The sequence below is a fragment of the Drosophila bipectinata genome, chromosome 2R, assembly GCF_030179905.1.
Source record: "Drosophila bipectinata strain 14024-0381.07 chromosome 2R, DbipHiC1v2, whole genome shotgun sequence".
NCBI lineage: Eukaryota > Metazoa > Arthropoda > Insecta > Diptera > Drosophilidae > Drosophila > Drosophila bipectinata.
Genome location: NC_091737.1, coordinates 14,350,763 through 14,365,869, shown reverse-complemented (window position 1 = coordinate 14,365,869; position 15,107 = coordinate 14,350,763). Strand labels below are relative to the sequence as shown.

The 15,107-nt window shown below is 42.0% G+C and overlaps 1 protein-coding gene across 2 annotated transcripts in view; it reads left to right on the top strand.

Annotated features, from left to right (window-relative positions):
• Positions 1 to 15,107, top strand: part of pdm3 (pou domain motif 3) — a 69,838-nt gene that overhangs the window by 2,401 nt on the left and 52,330 nt on the right. The gene's annotated exons all lie outside the window — the stretch shown is intronic.

Below are 15,107 nucleotides of genomic sequence, written 5' to 3'. Positions count from 1 at the left end.
TTACGTAGCCAAATCGTAAAAAATTTTCAAAGATTTGCAAAAGCAAAAAAAAAATTAACGCTTAATTATGTGGCGTGTATTTTGGACAGCTGCCTGACCACGCCCAGCTCGGTGGGCGGGCGTTTTAATTAAACATAATTAAAGTAATAATTATGCCCTGCAAAGGCATTGAAGTGCAAGGCACATCTGTGGGCGGGGCGGACATCTTGAAAGGATTTCGCATTCTGTTTTTGATGTGTGGCCAATTTGCAACTTGTGCCAACATAAAATGCAATTTTATTGCCACAACACACAGAGACTGGGCATAGAAAGTGCAGGAAGTAATGGTAATGGCTTCTCAAAGAAAATATAAAAAAATAATTATTGAAAATGTTGAACATAAAGGTGAAATCAAAGGAAAGCTATTGTAGAATTTAGAAACTATACTCATTTCCCAATTGCTAGTAATAGTTTTATATAATTTTTGTTATCTTATCCGTTGAGTATCTTTTAGTCTAATATCCTCCTATTTAATTCAGTATAATAGATCATTTTCTGTGATGATATCGCTAGGATTGGATCACTTTTCGTGGAGAGCCACCAAAATGAGATATTGCATGCCGCACATGCCACAAAGCCTACACAAAGCTCCAGGCACGCACATTTACTCGTACTACTTGGCGACAGAGACGAAGACGTAGAGATGCAGGCTCATTTAATAATGAACAATAATGAAGAGTAATAATAACCATCAACAAAACGTGCAATAAGAGTGTCCGAGCGGAGGAGGAGGAGTCACAGACACACATGCCACATACCATATAGGAGGCAACGAAATTTTATCAACGAACTCGCATCATTTCAATTAAGAAAATGTCACAAGTGTCCAAGTAGCAACATCGGGCTAAAACACGCTAAATATTATGTGGGGAGGGGAAACAAAATCCGAGGGATCTCCGGCAGCGCAGCGCACTTTCATTTCGCAATTTCAGACCCTGCCACCGAACTCTCCTCCTAACCATTTTAATGGCTTATTTTTTGGAGCATTTCTTGTAATTAATGCGAATTGTCACACGCTAGAACTGAAAATAATGTCAACTGCCTTCGATTCGCCTTCTAGTACTTCCAATTCATTAGGTTTATCGTTTGTTGGCCGTTTCCTATTCTTAATTAGTAATTAAACAATTTATGCTTTTGCGTGAACAATGTGAAACTAGAAATAAGTGATGAAGTACGTACGTACGTAAGTCGCATTTTTTTGTGGCCCAAAAACATGAAACTATAATTAATTTCATTCCATAAAGTATTTTGCTCAATTAGCAATTAAAAACAATACTTTACCGCACTACCATTGCGTGTATCGAAATTCTGGAAATGAAGTGTCGGAAAACACAATTTGGGGTTGTTCTTTGGCTCAATCATGCTTGATGGATGGATTGTCAAAGATGCTAGATAGACGATAAGAATAATGTAAGGCTGTCGTGCTTAGGTAATTATGCTGGCAATGGAGTGCATTTGTAATGCCAAGTAGTATCATATCATCGCGGAGTTTAGAATGAATAAATTTAATTTCAAAAGAGACCAGATAACCTCAGGGATCATGTTAGAAATAATGTCATTCTAAAAGATACTTTTTTCCGACGGTAAACTGTCTCAGAATCTGAATTTGTAAAGCAAGATCTTATTTTGGCACATCACTCACAGATCAAGAATTTCTTTGCCTTTTAATTCAACTAATTTTATTTCTCATTTTTAGTGCTTTTCGTTAAATTATTGTTAATTAAATGCAATTAAAAATTTCTCTGTCCATCTGTCCATCGTCCGTGCCGCGGCATGCCACTCAGTATTTGAGCAGTCAGATCGGACTTAATGAGACGCGACACAGTTGCACAGATGTTCCACAAAACCAGCTAATTGCGCAATTAACGTGATCAGGGGCAGGGCAGTGGAGATACATAGGGACCATCCTATGTATATGTATGGGTATGGGTATGGTGGGGCGCCAGGAGTCATGCAACATGTGGCAGCTGTAAATGTGTGTTGTATTAAGTGCAGAAAATCTCGAGCACTTAATTCACGCTTTGTTGAAGGTGTTGAAATCCTGGTTTGCCCAGAATCCAGAATCCTGGAGGGCAAGACCCAAGAATAGGACGGGTACTTACCAGTCAAGTTAAACCAAATGCGAAAACCGCAAAAAAGGAACTGCCACACACGAACCCTCGTAATGTGTGCGAAGAGACCTTTTTTTTTGTGTGTGTGATTTTTTTATTTGCTCATTTGACTTTGGTCAGGACTAAACATACTGCTTATCCCAGGACATAGCCAGGACCGGGCCGAAAAGAAAAATGTTAATTACCCTTTGTGTTTAAATAGACCCCACTCATGCCCCGACATCCTGGACCAAGGGTCGAACAATAGACCCTTCTGTGTTATTCGAGGCAATTAAAATTATTATTTTAATGTCAACACTTTTTTTGGCATCAGCGTTTCATTTGGTTTTTGGTCAGGATAATGCATGTAAAACGACTAACGCCTCCCGGAGAAAATCCGTTAAATGCCTCCAAAGACTTCCGGGGGATTGGGGTCTGAATTTCAGGCAAAACGCAACGTCTCCATTGCCACTTTTTGCCGTCGGCACTTGGCTGCGACTTTCAAAACTTTCGGTTTGGTTTTCGTTTTGTTTGGTTTGCTTTTTATCCTCTCGAGTGTTTCATTTTTTTTGTCGTTTAGTCCTGGTTCCAGGATCTGAACTTGGTGCTTGGCAGCAAGGGGTGGATTTTACGCCCCTGCCCTGGTTTACCAGGCGTTGAGGAATTCCGTATAAGTGTTTTTACGGTATTTGTTGGCTCAAGCATTTTCCGGGGAGTTAGGTCAGTAGCTACTACCTAGGACTACTTCCCCCAAATTTTCCCTCTCGTTTTGAGAAATGTTTTTCGGTTGCCGTTGGGCTTGCGGCTTTCCTTTTTTGGGGAGGATGGTGGGTGTGTTCTGGGTGCTCGGATGGCATTCGAGATAAGCAGGTGTTATATTTTTATGGCTAAAGTGGCTAAGCAGTTTTGTGGATGTCTCGGTGTAGGTGTTAACAGTGCCAGTGTGATAACGCCCTGAGCGGATTTTTGCATTTTGGAATAGTCATCAGCATGTATGAAAGAATTTTAATGCAGAAACATGGCTTAGTTAGGGGACTTTCTTCGTCCAGGCTAACCTTTAAGCCTTATTATTTAGAATCCACTTTCCCATTATTTTTCCCTGAAAAAAACCATACTATCCCAACAGTGACATGCCCCCCAAACCACAAACCGTTTCCTGGTTAGCCAGAACAGCTGCTTTGGGGTCGGGCCACCCCAACACTACTCCAAACCCGGCCCAGACCCTATTAACTACATAAACAGCAGCAGCATCTAGAGTGACCGCCTTAATTGTTTCGCACTTAATCAAAACGAGCAGAGCAGTGGGACGGAGTGGCCCAGACCGAGACTATCAAAGGCTGTCGACAGTCCTTGTTTTAACCCAAAGTCGGACAAAGGCCAAAAGCAGATACTGGCCAGCAAGAGTGCCGTTTTGCCGAAAAGCAAAAAATTGAAAACTAAAGAGCAACTTGGGGCGCACGCCAGTCCGCCCGGGATTGGGACAAAGAGCCAGACTACCGGCAATATGCACTTGAAAAAATCTACTCGATATATAATATATAAGTTTAGTAAGTCTGTTAAAAATAAACAGATTTTCTTCTGTGTACAATCTACAAGCGACAACGACATCAACACCCCGTCTCTCTGAAAAGAAAAACGTTTTATGAGCTCATTCACAAAAAGGGCCAAGGCACAATCACACTCACTCTGGCTCATAGAAAAAGGAAGTTTTCTGAGGATGACGACAGAAGCAACCTGTTGAACCCTCCATCCGTCTATCCCAACCGTCCCGCCCCCGTCATCCAATCCGCCTTTTTCCCGCTTCTGTAAAAAGCGCCACACTTTTTTTTTTTTTTTTGTATGACGACGAGTCGTGTGCCGAAATTATATGTTAAAACATCAACGCTGAGGGGGAGATGATGTCTTCAAGTTGGTCATGTTTTATTTTCGTAAAAGATTTGGTTTTTAGAGTTGAAAAGGCAGCTGGAAAAAACAGTCTTGTTGGCTTCCTTTGAATTGGCTTGTTTGTCTGGCAAGTGTCTGTCTTTTTCTTTTTAGAGGGAGTTCCCCAAAAGAGCCTTGTTTTGTTGGGTGTTTGGAAGTGGGCTTTAAAGAGCTCTTAGAGGGTCAATTGGGGGACTGGATGTCGCTAGTTAGAGACTAACATAAGAAGCTATTTTAGCTTGATATACTATTTATTTCTTCTTTATTAGTTTTATCATTAAAAGCATAATTAATATTTACATATACATATGTATGTATAGTATACCCAACCATTAAATCAAAACCCTATAGATAACAAAGCCCCCTACGTTCAGTAGCTAGTATAGAGGCTTACTTTTCCCACATTGCTGTGTGCAATCACTTGTTCAAATCGGTTTGACTTCATCTGGCTGCTTTCCTCCACCCACCACCGAAAACAAACAATTCCGCCACCCGCTCGAGGGCGGAGGTGGGGGCCTGTACGAGCTCTTTGGCTCGTTGGGGGCTTTTTATCGGTGAGCTTTTTTGCTTTTGTGTCGGCGCACACGCTCTGTTGGCAACGTGAGTTGTTGGCCGGTGCCGGGGCCGGCCCGCCTTGCTTCCGAATGCTGAGCGCCTGCTGCTCTTAGCCAAAGTGGAGGCGCCGGTTGAGCGCCAACTAGTTGTCACAAATGCCGCCTGTTGCGCCGGCCGTTTGGGCCAAGTTTTGTTCCATCGGCCAAGTGGAGTGCCACTGCCTTGGCCAAGACGAACGCTAAGCAGAGGCTTTACAACTTCATAAGTTGGCAGCAATGTCACGGCTGCTGCCACTTTTTTTCGCACATCACTGGGGAGATACATAGTATTTGTGTGTAGACGTGACGGCGTTGTTGGTTTGTGGCGGCGTCTGCCTTTGTCTGCTGGGCTTCTGTTATATCGCCGATTTGAGTTGCTCTCTCTCCGCAAGTGTGTGTCTGTTGGCCGTTTGTTTGTCTGGCCAACAACACAGCTTGGCTAGAATACAGGCACAGCCCTGTGTCCTGAGATTAGAGGGTCTTGTGTTAGAAAAGGAATAACTTATCTAAATGAGCCCCGACTTTATGGCCGGCAATTATAGATCTGGCCAACGTTGCGTATGTGTAATTGCAATGCGATTGCAGCCAATCCGAGTCGCTTCGACCGACTTTTCATTACCGGCATCAACACTTGCATATGTAATTTAGCATAATTTCAAATGCACGACCCAGGCCATAAAACTGGAGCTGTATCTGGAGCTGGAGCTATAGCTGGTATAATTAATAAACGGTAACAACTCTGGCTGTGGCTCTGACTGTGGCAACTTTTGCATGTAAAAAGCGTCAAACAAAGCTGATTTCTATTGGCAAAGGAATGCCAAATGCAATTTTTTTTTTTTCGTTGGCCCTGTCTCTGTCTACTGGCGTAGTTCCGTCTCTGTCAGCCAGACAGTACAAATGTACATATAGCCATGTCTTGACGGCAATTTATGAGCCTAAATGAGCGCAAATTTCAGCGAATACAGTGTCGAACTTTGCATGTGAGTCGTGTGTGAGCGATTTTGGCGCTCAATTGGCAATAATTTCTGATCAATTTTCCATTGACTGACAAAAGCAGAGCAAAAGAGACAGAGCTCCACTCGTATAGGAATTTCTGGATTGGCCATCATGATAAGGCCCACAGAATAATCGGTTAAATGTGGAAAGTATTTTCACCTATTTTTCTTTATATGTTTTTTTTTTCCTGTAAGAATTTATTGGTCTGCACTTTTGCAAATTTGTTCGATTGGCAAGCTGAAATCGAGCATTTTATAGCTGAATTTTTCATTTGGCATGAAATAATCAAAGAGCCCATAAACTAGTACCCCAACTCCAGGCCCTCATGGCCGATTCTTTCCACTCTTTGCCACTGCCACTTCACTTAATTACCCCTTTGGCCTGATTTGCTGGGTTCTCGTATTTTATTTACAATAATTAAATCTGTCAAACTCTGAAATGTCTTTCTACAAAGCCGCCACTTGCAACCAAAGTACCAACAACATATAAATATATTTTTTTTCTTCTATACTTGCTCTCTGCGCTGCCATTGAGTTTTCTGTGATTTTTGTGATGGCTGTGGAGTCGGACACTGCATGGAATGTTGTTGCTGTTAATTGGCTAAATTATTTTTACTGATTATTAATAAATATGTATTGTACTGTCGTAGTTGATTAATTGGCATTATGGCCAGGCCGGCGCAGGCATAATTGGAGAGCAAAGTAAGTCTTGATTGCGTCATTTATAACGCCTCATTTAATTGAAAATACTGAGAAGAAAAAAGAATCTTTCCCCCATAGCTCAGATTCAGATACAATGGTTTAAGTTCTTTCAATTTTCCATTGAATCTCACCATCATAACAGAGCAACCAGCAAAACAATAGCAAACGTCGTATAAAAATTAACACATTTAAATGACTTTCATTAAAGATTGATTAATATGGCCCTGATTGGTTATATTCTTTTATTTATTTTTTCCTTTCTTGGCTCATTGTCGTCATTTGCCCGGCACCCTATCCCCGGCACCCTATCCACCACCCAGTCCTACCCCTCTCAATTATTGTCACATAAATTGAACATTTACTGGCGGTTTTTCACTGATTTCTGATTTTATTAATTTACGTATTTGTTCCGTCTTCGTTTCTGGTTTTTTTTTATTTTTTTGTCATCATATTGATTTCCAATCATAGAATGCCTCTCGACAATTTGTTTTCAATGAGCCGTAATTTAGACTCATTTAAATAAATATACTTTGGTTGATTGGTCTTTGGTGATATTACTCTATCGCCGGCAATTGCGATAACGAGTTCAATGCAAAGATATTTAACCTTTTAATAAGCTGGTCGATGGACAGAACTAGACTAGATGTTAGATAATCGACGTACTTAATGGGGTTTGGCTGGCTGACAGATCTGGGGGCGCTGGCTTGCCAGGCGGCTTCCTTTGGGAAAGTTTCCTGTGGTTGTACAGTTGTCCCAGCTAGGCTTAGTCGGGTCTCATGAATTTATTCATGTTGGGGCCGTCACGCACTTAATGAGCCCCTGAGATTGAGTCGGCGACTGACGGCAACAAATTGACGCGTTTAATAATGTCCCCACTATGTGTGTGTTTTCAGTTGCTAATTTCTTGCAGGCGTTATTGTGCGCACACCACTTTCAAAAATGTTGCGTGGTGGTGCGCGCCCCTTGGGGGCCTCATTTGATGCCCGACAGCGTTGCCATATCGCCTGTTGCTCCCTAGCTAGCTAGCTGTTGCTGTTGCAGTTGCAATTTCCATTGCACTGTTGCAGTGTTGCTGTGTTGTCGGTGTCGTGTTGCCGTCGTCGCCGTCGCGTAATTTACATTAATTGGCACACGGCGTCGTACATATAAATTTTTGCGCGCTTAAACTTTAATTTCATGCGTGCCATTTGATTTTTGTTGCCACTCTGGGCACAAATTATGGGCAAGTGTGTGCGACGGTTACGGTACAGGAGACTAAGGCTGTGGCTGCAACGGCAACCACTTTCCGTCCTTATCGTGCCCGTATTTTTGTTGTTGTTGTCTGCGGCAAGCACTTGTGCTGGGCGTTGTTTTCGCAGTGGGCCGAACTCAGCCCCGGGCCCATGAAGCTTAATCGTTTAATATCTACGCAGATTTGCTGGCATCTAGTTACTTCGGCGGGGCCTTTGCATAATGGAAAGGTGTCTGCAAATGCTGACACAATCACCTGATGGGTTTACCGTTTCCATGGATTAACATTCCCAATCGAAGGTTGTTTATTCACTTTATAGACGATAAATGGTTCGATTTAATAGAAATAACATTGACTTCTTTTAATTGAAATTCCTTAAAATTGAGGTTAGCTTTTTAAAGCAGAAAAGTACAGTTGCCTCAAAAAATCAGCAATAGATCTCGCTGGGATATGGTAAGCTATAAGATTCAATAGATATAACTTTGGTTATTTTTAAAAATTGAGGTTAGCTTTTTAAAGCAGAAAAGTACAGTTGCCTCAAAAACTCTGACTGGCATCTGGCATCTCTGGCTCTGTAGATCGCGCTCTTGTTCTTCCATTAATTAACATACTTTCACAGAAATTTCTTTCTAGCAACAATTTTTCGTTGACGTCAATTTCGCTCATTGTTGGTCATTGTTGTTGTGCTCATTTCGCCATATCATCAGGTCAAATCTCAATTAGCAAAAATATAACGATTGTAGCTTTCTTCCCGCGCTCACTCTCTAGCTCTCTGCCTCTTTCGCTTAACTAACAATTAACAAATATTAATGGAAATTTATTTCAATTGAAATCAAAAATTTCACTTCCAAATGGTTGGAAATAGCTATAGTAGTCTAGAAGTTCCATGACGTTTAAAAGGGGCTTCTATAAAGTTAATAACAAAGTAAAGTCCTTTCTTAGAGGTTTAGCGTGGCTATTAGCGAGTCATTGGCTCCTCGAATGACTTTCCCCTTAACTCAAGTTAATTAAAAACCGCCCACCCACACAATCAGCTTATAATCAGCTTATATTCTGCTAAATTTATGTCCTCTCTCTCGATTATGCCTGGCTAGTAGTTGTCATAAACAAATGACATGCCATACCATAAGCGCCATCTAGCGAGCGGTGCGTGCAGCTACGTGGACTGCATATTAAAAACACAATGTTTTTTTTTCCAGTAAGCAAACTGCAACTGCAACAGCAACTACTATAGTAATTATGACGAGGTTACATCGGGGGGAACCTAATGGGAGTCCATTGTTGGGCACGCGGGGCTTTAAGTAGCTTTTAATAAGCGTTCGCGTCAAGCAAATAAATAATTATAATAAATAAATAATAAATTACGGCAAACGTCAGACATACAGTGAATAGAATGGCTGGCTGGTACAGTCACACCGTGTTGCCGTCTCCTTCCGGATAATTACACCCGCCAAAGGGCACATGCAAAGTGCAACATTTGATTTGATTTCCTTCCACCTTGCTACCCTCCCACCTGGCAGTCTTTCCATTTCATTCCATTGCGACGTCCTACTTTATCGCGGGTTAATTAAGCGTTTTAAAGACTCAATTTGAATGCAACTTGGACGATCGATAGACGGCCATTTAGTTGCATTTTCATATTTTGCAGCTCATTATCGGGAGACATTTAACGAGTATGCAAATGATGAAATGCTTTTGAAAGCGTTATTGATAATGAAGGCTGGCTTAATCGGGCAACTGCAACAGCAAAGATTTTTTAACAACCACCTAGAGTACTTGACCGAGCTCTTACTGGCTTTATTGCAAGAAACGGTACGGTTACCCGGTTAATCGATTTTAAATTCGATTACCATAACACTTGCCTGGCAGGCCCTTAGCCCGAATAAAACACTTTACAACCCCAGATAAGGGCTGGAACCACCCTCGGTCGTATCGCCGAATGGTCATGTCATGCCGCACGAGGTCCATTTGCAAGGACCCTGTGCAATGCAATGTACCCCGCAGCCAAATTCTAATTATAATCGCGTATCGCATGTGCCAAAGCCCCAATAAACCTTTGTCAAGCGATTCGCCCACTAAGCTCCTTACCCAGCGCCGCCGACCCTTTCCCGGGCTTCGTGTCATTAACGCCCCATACTGCCCACAGCGGAGGTCCTTGCATTAATTTTTGCACTGCCACAGAGTGAAATAATAAAAAAAAGCAAAATAATCGCAAAGAAAGAAAGAAATTTCCATAATGAGCACGTACACAATCACTTACCCCATGCAATTCACAATTCGCAAAAAGGGTTTTGCGCTTAACTCCGTTCGGGGGTTGTTGCAAAAAATTTTATAATTAGTTGGCCGTTGCCCACCAACAACGGCAGCACCAAAATGCAGGTTTTCGAATCCAATTTTTTCCAACTTTTTTTGCCAAATATTTAGACGTTGATTATGGCCGCTTCACCCCTCAAGTTGCAGAGTTCTGGGCTCTGGCTCGGCAAATGATTTTGGTGCGTGCTCAATTGGGGAGTTTTCAAAGGCGAACTGGGTAAGGGTATGGGTACGGGTCGGAACCGAATGAGTCGCCTCCCTCCTGGCATTTCTTTTGTTTTTCGCTAATTTAGCGAAATTATGTTTTGTGCTCTCATGTCTAGATGTCGTGTGCGGTTCGTGGTGCACTCCTGGTTGCCCTTTCCGATCTCCACCTCGCCACCAGCTAGATTACACGGCTGCCACACGAAACAGGACATGCAATTCACCTTTTACTCAATGATTTTTAAGTTGAGGGTATTACGATTGTAACACCATCTTGGAAGCTTATAGGAAATACATTTAGAACTAATAGATTTTTTAAGCTACATCATATTGAACTGCAGTAAATTATGAAGATTTCTAATAAGGTTTGAAAGGAGAACGTCACAGGAGAAATTCATTGAAGTCCATAAGGGGATCCAAACGATGCCCATATCTTGCTTAATTCTTACTCGATCCTTGAGGGCAGTACCTCAAACATTTCCTTTTTTGATTCCCCATCATTCTATTTCTAAATTTGAAACAATGTATTTTTTCTAATTTTTGTTTTAAAAACTTTTCTGTTTAAAACAAGGTTTTAAATGTATCTGCCTCAAATGTATCTTCTTTTATATATCCTTATAGAGCATTTAAAATTCGTCGGTAATCAAATATTGATACCCTGCTATTTCTCATTATTATTTTCCTTTATAAATGAATTAAAATCGCCGAATGTGGGCGATCAACTGCGAGCCAGCGGGGAAAAAAAGCGAAAAGGGAGACCTCTACTTTGCAAAAACCAAACAGGAAAAAATGCGAACAACTCATTACGCGGCGCATTAAGGACAATGTCTGGCCGAGTGCGAAGGGGCAGGATCCAGGACCCCAGGACCCCAGAGAGGGTTGATTTTTCAGCTTCAGACTGGGCATGACTTTGACTTCCTTTCCCCGGTTTCTGGTTTTTTTTTATAATTTTTTTTTTTAGGTCGTCTCTCTGGGGGCGTTTGGTTGCACATGTTTATTGTTGCTGCCGTGCTTGTTGTATTGAATACGCCTCTGGCGATTGTTGTTGCTGTTATTGGCATCGCCTAGTGCGTGCTCGGCTTCAATCACGCAAATTTCATTATTATTATTATTATTTTTTTTAATGATTTGAGTGGAAAATGTAAATGGAATGAATGAAACGGGCATTTGGAAAGGAAGTTGGCCGAAGTCTACTGACCGGATTGCAAGTGCCCATTGTCCTTGATTTTTCTGGATGGGTTACCGATGGAGATGAAGCCTTAGGGAGAATGTTTACAAAAAAGCTTAAATAAATATTAATTCATTAAATTTTATACTGAAAAATTTCCATTTAAAATCCCGCATTAAGGACACCCCCCATAACACCTTGAAAACTTTTCGAGAACAGAAAACTTTAAATAAATTTCGTTTCACCCCAAACCAGTGGTTCCATTATAATGCATATATCAGTCGCTGTATTTCATGTGTAATCGTGTGTAATTTTTAAGAAAATTGCACGTTTTGGTATACACCCTCAGTGGCAGCAGCAGCAGCAGCAGTTGCAACCCTAAAACAATGAAACCCCCCACTTCCGACAAGAACTTGTGGAACTTTTTATGCTCACGTCTGTGTCTGTGTCTGTGTCTGTGGCGGTGTGTGTGCGTAAATAAATGTTGCATAAATAATTTAAACTCAATGACTTAATGTTGCTTTGGCCACCCGTGCCTTCCACATTATTGATTATTTTGTACCCAAATTCCGGGTGACTAAGGCGGACTACAGGTTGCAGGTTCCAAGTTGCAAGTTGCTAGTTTCTGTTTGGCCGCTCTGCCGAGTTGCAGCAACCTCCATTCACTTCCTCCAGTTTGTCGTTGGCTATTTAATATGCATTTTGCGCTAATTACAAATCAAAAGAAAAATTTAATAGCCCAAGAGTTGGCCATAAAAATGAAGTTGTCTAGAGCGGCCCGAGGAGTTCGGGTGTTTGGCGGGGATCGATGTCCGTTGGACGTTGCCCGTCCGGGCACTGGTTTCTAATCAAAAATTGCTTTGTGCCACATTTGGCTCCTAACTCTAAATGATGGCAAGTGTGCTACAATTTAGTTTGACTATTAATTACAACAAGTTGCAGCCGTAGTTGCTGCAGCAACGGCAATGGCAGCGGTAGCGGCAGCGGCAGCAGCAACATGTTCTACATGTTTGCAAAGCCATGCAAAATTATTGATGATTTTATTAATTTGAATATTGCCTACGAATTGCTGTCGAAGACAAAACGCTCGCCAAACGACTCTCCTCGATCCGATCCGATACGATACGATAGCATGCCCATCCTCTCCAGAGCTGCCAGCTTTGAATGATAAATTTTTTTGCCCGCTTCTTGGCGGCGATAGAAAGTTGCATGGAAATTGCAATTTATAGCTTGGCAGCAGCAGCAGCATCAACAGCAGCAACTGCAGCAAGAGCAACATGTTGCAGGTACCAAGAAAATGAGTATAATTAGACCGGTTTGTAATGCGTTTGCCAGTCGATAGAAGTTAAGCGTGTGTGTGTCTCATGTTGCGGATGGCATGTTGCTGGCGTGCATTGAAAATGAAGCTAGCTTGATTTGAATTATAGTTGCCAGCATGGCGATAATTAATCGTGCTATTTAGTGTGCTACATGAAATTCTACTAGTTTGCTAGTTATTGATTAGATTTCGTGGCGAGCAGCGATCGCAGGAAGCGACAAAATATTGCCGTTGCCGCATGTTGCTGCATCGCCAAGCAATTGCTGTTGCTGTTGCAGCCACTGGCCTCCGTGTAATTTTGTTAGACTTTAATATGCGCAAATTGTACTTAATTTGGCTGCACATTTTGTCGCTCCGATTTTTTTGTTCGAGAGTCACTAGCTTTCACAACATATTGCCAGATCACTACAGCACACCATGTAGCAGCAACTTGCAACATTGCTCCCTTAGATTTCAATGATAGCCTCCGCTTGCACTTCACTTGCTTTCGGCATTTGCTGTTGACGCATGCCTGAAATTATTTTGTGTATTGCCGATGTGTACTCTGGCTTTTTGTTGCTGCTATTGTTGATATTATGCATTGTTTTTGCTTCTTATGCATATGCCAGATGCCAGGACTGCTAGAAGAGGCCAGGCACAAGGGTTAAGAAGGGAAAGGGCAAGGAGCTGATGGCCAGACATTTGCATGCAACGTACGAAATTAATTATTACGCCCTCTCCAACCGAAACCCTCCAACTACCACTACCACCTCCACAAATGCCTCCCGGTTTCCTGGCCAAAATCTACAACACGCTCAGCTCTTTGCTCAGCTCTGGCTCTGGGCTCTCGGGCTTGGACTCAGAGGCAGAGTCAGAGTCAGAGTCAGAGGCATTGGCATTGCATGTCCTGCACACTCCAACTTTCAAGGCACAGTGTTTCTGGTGTGTGTTCCCTGCCCCTGCCTCTTGTGGCTCATTACGGCGATGGCAGTGTGGCCGGAAAAGTGCGTTCGTTGACTGCTGCCGGCTGGCCAGTGTCGACATAAACAACAGGCACTGGAAAAAATGAGTGTTTCTAAAGGATATGTTTCCATTTTCATAAAATTAGAGACGCAGGATCAACAGTGGTTTAAAAATTAAGATTTATATTATTTTAAATACAAATAATTCTCAAAATCTTAGGCCATTTTCTTCAAGTGCATAAGCTGCAAAAAACTGAGGGTCCGAATTCGAGCTACAAAAGTTCGAGTCGGACTGCGACTCGAGTTCTGAGTTCCGAGTGCAGTTGCTTGCATTATTACAACTGCAGACACACACACACGCACATAGAAGAGGAGGTCCTGTGGTCCTGGGAAGGAGTTGAAAGGATTACTAGGAACGGGAGCCAGCTGTATGCATTATGCATTAAAATCAACGCCCGTTTTGTGTAGACCTGCAGACAATGCTACCAAGGACCTGCACTTCTTCTGTCTTCTGGATTCTGTCCCCGAATTTCAGGCTTGTGTGTTTTTTTGGGGCCAAATGTCAAGGCATAGGCATTGATGTTTCCTTTGTTGGCCAAAGTTAGGTAAGCTCTTTAGGCAAATTTTTGGTTAAATTTAGGCGCCTTTCGGACCTGGCTTTTACCTGGAATTTCCATCGACCCCTACGTTTATGAGAGCTCTTAGTATTTTGATTAATCATTAAAGTGCGCTTTTTGGAAAAAAGGGCTACTTCTTCTTGTCCTTATCTTTCCAGTGTCCTTGTTCGACCTGCACTCCCAAAACATTTTCATACGTTCTCTTATTCCGAACATATCCCACTCTTAATTTGGTCCTTAATTTCTCCTTTTGCTGGAGAAACTTTCTTGCCAGACACGTTCGCCGCATTCTGCACCCCCGAATCCTTTTTGGTCAGATGTCCCTCTCCGGGCATAAATTATAATGCAGAGTAGGTGTAAAATTTTCGATTACGACTGTGCACAGTCCCCCTTAGTCCACAACTGGCCACCGAAAGTTGCATCCCTCTTTTGCAGATACGGGTGGTTGTATGCCTCAGAATTTGTGTCTATCATCAGGAACTTTACACGGGAAATAAAATTATATTTTAACCTTTAAAATATATTTTATTTAATAAAATAATTATGTATTTAAAAAAGATATTGTTGGGTTTCTTTGCGTAATTATTTCTTTATTTAATTAGCAATAAGACATTAAATTTTATTGCTGTGCAATCCCCTCTTAACGATTCCGGCGGCAAGAGTTGTATGTGTATTGTCCTGTGCAGAACGTCGTGACTGGAAAAGGACATGGCCTCAGAATCGGACTCCGACTTTGCATTTTGCAAAATTATGCGGCATGTGTGTATGGAGAGTGTGTGTGTGTTTCTCCCCCAGAGTTATTGTTGTTTGTGCCATGTTGCCGTGGTCAACCGACGGCCAACAGGGATAATTAATGAAATTAATGCGCTTGGGTATGGGTCTTAAGTGCACGAAATATATTCGATAAATGTAAATTCTAAATTATGATGCCAAAGGCAGAAACTTGAGAAGGAGTGATATCCTAACCAGACGG